Below are 7,161 nucleotides of genomic sequence, written 5' to 3'. Positions count from 1 at the left end.
AGAGACAAGATAAGATCGATGCAGCGACTTGGGAGGTGTTGCATCTGAAGGCGGCCACATATATAAGGTGTTTTATAGACATGAGTCTATACAACAACTTCGGCGAAGAAACAAAAGCAGGCGTCCTATGGAAGAAGATCGGCGTCATATTCGAAAACAAGAACGTCGTGAACTAAGTCTCAGTATTTCGAAAAATCATGAGACTCTGGTACCAGGATGGCTCCAGTATGGCAGAGCACATCAATGCCTTCCAAGGTTTGATGAACCAAACCACCTCTCTAGAAGTACCTCTTGCCAACGAGGTATTAGCATTATTGTTGTTGGGATCCCTTCCAGACAACTAGGAAACGCTCGTTGTCATATTGGGCAACGCCGTTGAGCTTGCTGAATGAAGAAGCTCGCCGGAAGGACCAAGAGTCCAATGCCGACCAGAAGGCCTTAGTCACGGAAGGTGACACGATTTGGAGAAGATAGCCATAAAGTTGTATAAGTATATATACAACTAGGGTAGACTTTATGTGGGTGTGTAGATCATTGTTGTATGATTAGGTTGTGAGTTACAAGAAGGTAGGAGCCTCTGTAACGGAGAGTGAGAGAGAGTGTGTGTGAGTTGTAACTCGATCATCGTTTGTTAGACGAAGACGAGCTCGAGGTTGGTGCCTGTGAGTCTCCCTGTATTCCTCTCCCTACTTAGTGATTCTGTTTCTTGGGGTTTGTGGACCCCCATGGTTTTTCCCAGTTCGGGTTTCCACGGTAAATCTTGTCTCTTTGTACTTGTTTTTCTACCTTCACGTTTTTCTGTCTGTGTATTAGCTCTCTTGTTTTCTGCACCTGAATACAAATGTGAAACCGATTGTGGTCGGTCGATTCCTAACATAACATTCACGTCGTGTGTGTAAGGCTTAGCATTCTTCTTGTGCGTTCACTTGTTCTTGTGACTTGGGGTTGCTTTGGGCATGCCCATGCACCTCCCATTTTCAAGCTCTAAGTCTAAGGAGCTTAGGTCGACAAGTCCCTAAGGTCAATGAGGCCCCTAAGCCCCTAAGATTGACAACCCCTAAGGTCAATGAGGGTCAACGAGCCCTAAGGTTGGAGAGTGCTTCAGACGACTAAAGACCATTCGAAGAGCTTGTCTAATACGTTCTTTGGCGAGCGTGAGCCCTCAAGATTCTCTATCCGATTGTCTCCCTAGTCCAAGACCCCTATGGTCTTGCTCAACTGGCACACACATGCATGTCGTCACGATAACGTTTAAGAATCTGGGTATCACACTTTGACACAATGCTCTGCCTTTGATTACATTCAACTATGTTTTCCACGCATCTTCAACTGAACCCAATCTTTGCACAAAATTTGCTCATAGTCATAGTTTGCACTCTCGATTGCAACATTCACCAATATAGTTCTTGACCATTGAGAGTTGCTACTCACTTTCACATGTATTTCATGAAAATGTAATCTTGTTGGTATCATAGGTCATATTTAACCTTGATGATAATACAATCTATCCATTTAGCTCTGGCGAGGGGGCGAGGGAGGGAGATGGTGTATTGCCAACACAAGAATAGAATCCACATCCAATATGTGTGTTCCAATGTCAAACATATCATTTGTGAACTCCATTAGGGCCACATTTATATGTAGAGGTTCATTTATTAGTGACATCGGGTTTGTCCCATGCAACCATGTTGGGTATTTGGGTGCAACGCTACTCATTTTAGGGCAACATGCAATGGTACAGTTAACGACAAGTCAAGTATAAAAGCAACATGTAAAAAGGCCTCATGAACGAATAACTAGGTTTCATCTAAAATTTGTATTAGAAGGCAACACAAAGGGCATCAAAGAATTGGAGAATCCAATAAGCTAGTGACTGATAAAGCAAACTTGTTGGCTTGACCACATAGGGAGAGTTCAACCTCCATATTGTTTGGAGAGTCATCTAGGTGTGATGGTCTACATTAGTTAGAGGCACAAGAATTGAGTAGAGACATGAATAGAACAAGGTGAGATTAAAACATGGACAATAATAGAAACAATAACATCAACTTATTGTGAGGTAAAAGGAAGAAACCACGATGTGCATGGGTTTATACATAGCATGGGTATGCGAAAATCCAATAGGCACAAGTGAATGGCCATCTTGATAGCACGTGGAAAGCCAATAGACACGAGTGATGTGGCCATCTTGATAGTGTATGGAAAGCCAAATAGACAAAAGAGATGCAGATATGCAAAAAGCCAATAAGCACAAGCATAATATGTGTCAGGAATAGTACTAAAGACGGAGAGGGAATTAGTACTATAGGTAGAGGAGGATGAGTACTATGAGTACTTAAGAGGGAAAGATGGTGTGGAACTCACAAGAGAGAGAGAGAGAGAGAGAGAGAGAGAGAGATGATGGCAATAGAAGATATATATTATAAGGAGGAAGATACAAGAATAACTAAGAGGTTTAAGACTAACATTGAACCAAATTGCCTCTTTTTATAATGTGGCTAGGAGTATTGTTGACATTTCTAGAACATTCTAGAGAAATCTAGAATATACATGGATTTCCTAAGTGATATCATAAATGAAAACAATATTTTTTGTATTACAATGTATAGCTTAATGGTAGGGCTTTAACCCATGTGACATAATGTTATGGCTTCAAATCCTTTTAAAGCCATACCATGCTATATCATGATAATATGAACCATACATACCATACATGCATTCACATGCACGTATGTTTCAATAATTCGAGTATGGTAAACACAAAAGTATGCTAAATACCATACTTTGTATTCATTATTTACGATAATATTTATTTACACTCAAAGTACCAAGAGGGCAAAGAAGTGGAGGTGGATTGGTGGAGTTGCACCTGTTCCATTCTATGGTACTACTACATATGGCTATGACAAACATTTACATCTCTCCATACATACATACATACATACATTCGTGGAGGTGTGGCAATGGTGGAGGCATGGTGAGGATCGATGTGTTCGCCCCTCTGTTATCCGTTGTATGTCCCAACAAACCATCTCACATCAAAGAGAACGAGAGCTAAGTCAAATGGATGCAATGTGAAAATGGCAAAGGAAGGGATGAGCACTACCATGTATCCATGATGTATGGTTTCCTAGTTTGGAAAAGAGGATGGGATGGTGGTTTGGTGCAACAGATGTAAGATCATGTGTGAAAGATGAGCCTCTATACATTTCCCAAGTCGTAATACTTTGGCATGGCAAGAAAGCCTTACGCATGGAGGAATTATATAGACGAATGATGACGCAAGTATAACGCAAGTATAACGCATCACATCATCCTAATCGTTTAGTTATACTAGGCACTCATTTAGAACTCACATGCTAGTTGTGTGTATGAGTGTGTGAGATTGTCTTTTGTCGGTCAAGGTATTATGGGTCGCGTCATGATTGGGGATAGTCAAGTGTTTTCATATGTAATTGTAGACATGGAGTTAAAGCATACCTACGGAAAAATTTGACATTGGCGTCGGGCGAGTTGTTTATTGGAGTTCGCTTTGTCTAACTAAAGTCTAAAGATGTGAAAGTTTGGGTTTTGAGCTCGAGACCGTTTTACTTGACTTGACTTGGCTTGGCTTGGCTTGGCTTGACTTGACTTGACTTAACTGGACTGACATTGGTAAAGGCAGGCGACGGGAAATGTTTTTGGGGGAAAATAAAGAGAAACAGAAGACAGAGAGATAAAGAAACGTGAAAAATAATGTAAAGCAAAAAGAGAAATGAAATGAAATGAAGGGGACCAAGAAAAAGAGAAAGAACAGAAGAAGAAGAAGAAGAAGAAGAAGATCCATAACACCTGTCTGTTCTGTTCTGTTCTGTTTGGCTCTGTTCTTCTCTGTGCACATTTCGCCATAGCCATATCCAACCTTACACCAGCAACAGTTCAGAAGCAGCAGGAAGAACGAAAGAAAGGAGGAGACGGAAGGCAAAAATATCATCATTTCCTTTCATCGTCGTCATCGATTTGATCGAATCCCTCTGCATAAGCTCATCAGCGTTATATTATATATCATAGCCATCGCCAACACGCAACTTCTCTCTCACACACAGGATTTCGTGGCAAATGTATAGCATCGCGTCTTTCACCGCCCCTGCACGCAATGTAATGTTTTGCTTGCATTTCATTACCAGGCTAAGCTTGCTCCATTCTTAAACTTCCATAGCCATAGCCGTCGCCTGCTGCGGAATGCTGTATAACCTCTGCATCTTGATCTGCAATATACCCACTGATCTTGATCTGCAACCCGGTGCCCTTACTTTCTCAATATCCTCTATTGTCTTCAACATCACCACCACCGTCATCATCTTCTTCTTCATGATCGCCACTGCCGACGACCTCTGATGACATTCAGCAGAATACTTCCTAGTTTCACCACAGATTCGCCTCTGATGCGTCGTTCCGGAATCTCTCCTTCATCGCCATCATCATCTTCTTTATCATCATCTTCCTTTTCTTCTTTGTTGATACGCCTCACGATTTCCCACGGATCAGGTTATGCTGTAAACCATCGAGTCCATCTCCTGTTTCAAAACTGATCAAGCTTTTTCTGTTGTTTTCTCTCTGCTTCATCCATGTTCTTATGCTTTATTTAATTCTGCCTTCTACCTTTCACGTGTTTTTCACTTTCTTTTATTGAAGCTTCACATCCCGCCATCGATGGAACTCGTGTTTTCTCCACAGCCTTGTTTCTTTGTTTTCTCTCCTTCTGTATATCTTCTTCATTCCAAACTCTTTTCAAAAGATCTGATCGCTGGGACGATCTTCTGGTAGTTGCAGGAAATCATCCGCCTGTCATTCCTTCATTCTTTCATCCGCCTGTCATTCCTTCATTCTTTATTTGTCTCCCTTTCTCCTCTCCTCTCTCTCTCTCTCTCTCTCTCTCTCTCTCTCTTTCTCTGTGGTCTTTGCAAATACATATTCCGATTCAGTCCATGGCGATGAAATTTATAGACAGATCAGAAGAGCTTTCGTAGTTTGAATGTAAGATCGATATCATTTTGTTTAATGGGAAAGGGAGGAAGCGAGGCTGAAACCATACTTAATTATCAATGTAGACGACGTTTTCTTCCTGAAACAGAAGCAGGAACTGATGGATGGCTTCATTCAGATGAAGGCCGTGCAGGTCATGGCTTCTTATGTAAGGAATCGAACTATTATAATGTGGAAGGAGAAAAAAAAGGAGGGTGCTATATGCAGAGAAAAGCTATGGCGGCCCTCACAGACCTTAGAGATCTATTGCTTCTCTTCTTTATTCTGTCATCTTCTCCTTCGCGCTTCGTCTGCAGTTTTTCTGGAAGTCATATCCATTCAATGTGCTATACGCAGAAGAACAAAACGTCTGATCAAATATATATACAAAGATCAGTTCTGCTATGCCGATCCGTAAGGCTATGGGCCATCGTCTCTTCCTCATTGCTTCTTTTTCTTCTTCTTCTTCTGTCTCCATCGCTGCAATTATACAGTTCTACTGTTACATCAGAGAATTATAGAGATCGAGCTCGGAACATCGGATCAAATCACATGACATTTAGCCAAAACCACGGGGATAATGATGATGATAATGATCAGTCCGGCCATAGCCAAATTTCGGATTCTGCACAGACAATGACCAGAGGTAGTGCTCTAGGATCACTCAGGTTTCAAGAAGCTCCGTCGTTTCACAATGGAGATGGCTGTCCCTCTCCCAATGACGGGTTTTATGTCTGCGATCCTTCCTCTGTGCATATTGCCATGACTCTAGATGTCGCATATCTGCGAGGCTCCATGGCAGCGGTCTTCTCTATTCTGCAACATGCTTCTTGTCCACAGAACATTGTCTTCCATTTCCTAGTCACAGAAGAAGAAGAAATAGAAGAAATAGAAGACGATCAGAACAAAAACGGAAGAAACAGAAGAGGAAACGTTGGAAGAAGGGGAGGAAGAAGTGATTCTGTGTTTCAGTCTCTGCTCCATGGAAGCTTCCCGTCACTGAAGTTCAAGATCTACCATTTCAACTCGAGTTTAGTGAAGGATCGGATATCGTCGTCTGTGAGGCAGGCATTGGAGCAGCCATTGAACTACGCTCGGAACTATTTAGCAGAGATCCTGGAGGCGTGCGTGGGGAGGGTGATCTACCTGGACTCGGATGTGGTGGTGGTGGACGACATAGCCAAGCTGTGGTCGACGAGCTTGGGGCCGCACACCATAGCCGCGCCGGAGTACTGCCATGCCAACTTCACCAAGTACTTCTCGCCATCGTTCTGGGAGGAGGGGGCAGAGCTATGGAGGAGGAGCAGGAGCAGGAGGAGGAATGGAAGAAGCTTCCATGGGGGGCAGCGGGAGCCTTGCTACTTCAACACAGGGGTGATGGTGATGGATCTGAGGAGGTGGAGGGGCAGGAACTGCACGAGGAGGATAGAGGAGTGGATGGAGGTGCAGAAGGAGAGGAGGATCTACGAGCTGGGCTCGCTCCCGCCGTTCCTGCTCGTGTTCGCGGGCTCGGTGCAGCCGGTGGCGCACCGCTGGAACCAGCACGGCCTCGGGGGCGACAGCGTGACGGGCAGCTGCCGCCCCCTCCACCCCGGCCCCGTCAGCCTCCTCCACTGGAGCGGCCAGGGCAAGCCCTGGTCCCGCCTCGACTCCGGCTGCCCCTGCCCCCTCGACCGCCTCTGGGCCCCCTTCGACCTGACCTCCACATTGCCCCTCGCACCCCCGCCCCCCTCGTAAATCCCACCCGTGCCGCCGCCGCTCCCCCCCAAGCTCCTCCCACGGAAACATAGGCTTATATTATAGTGTGCTTGGACCATTCACTTGTTATTTTTTACCTCGTCCAATTCCGCAAACCCGTTCCCCCCTCCCGAACCCCACTCCTCCTCCTCCTCGGACCCCGACCCCGACCAACCCCGACCCACCGACCTTTGATGCACGCGTGACCAACCCACCCACCCACATTGCCTCGTCCACCCAACTACTCGGTTCCATTGTCCACCCAACTACTTTGGGCGTGCACAAGACAGTCGGACTGGCGGTGTGCCTCTCTCCCTTCCTCTCATCAAAATCGTGAAGGTCCCTCGGACTCGTCCATTCATTTCCTTGGTTGGTTCGTAACCGGGATGGCGGTCTTCATGTGTGTGTGTGTGTGTGTGT

The 7,161-nt window shown here is 44.9% G+C and overlaps 1 pseudogene; it reads left to right on the top strand.

Annotated features, from left to right (window-relative positions):
• The first annotated feature begins 4,932 nt into the window (after window positions 1-4,932).
• LOC147869282 (putative galacturonosyltransferase-like 6 pseudogene) lies at window positions 4,933-6,756 on the top strand (annotated as a pseudogene).
• Window positions 6,757-7,161: the final 405 nt, after the last annotated feature.

Source organism: Azolla caroliniana, unplaced genomic scaffold (genome assembly GCF_043228905.1).
Source record: "Azolla caroliniana isolate FFs.n. ecotype wild unplaced genomic scaffold, voAzoCaro1.0.p SCAF_1, whole genome shotgun sequence".
Lineage (NCBI taxonomy): Eukaryota > Viridiplantae > Streptophyta > Polypodiopsida > Salviniales > Salviniaceae > Azolla > Azolla caroliniana.
Note: the sequence above shows the minus strand (reverse complement) of the source record. Positions and strands in the feature narration are given on the sequence as shown.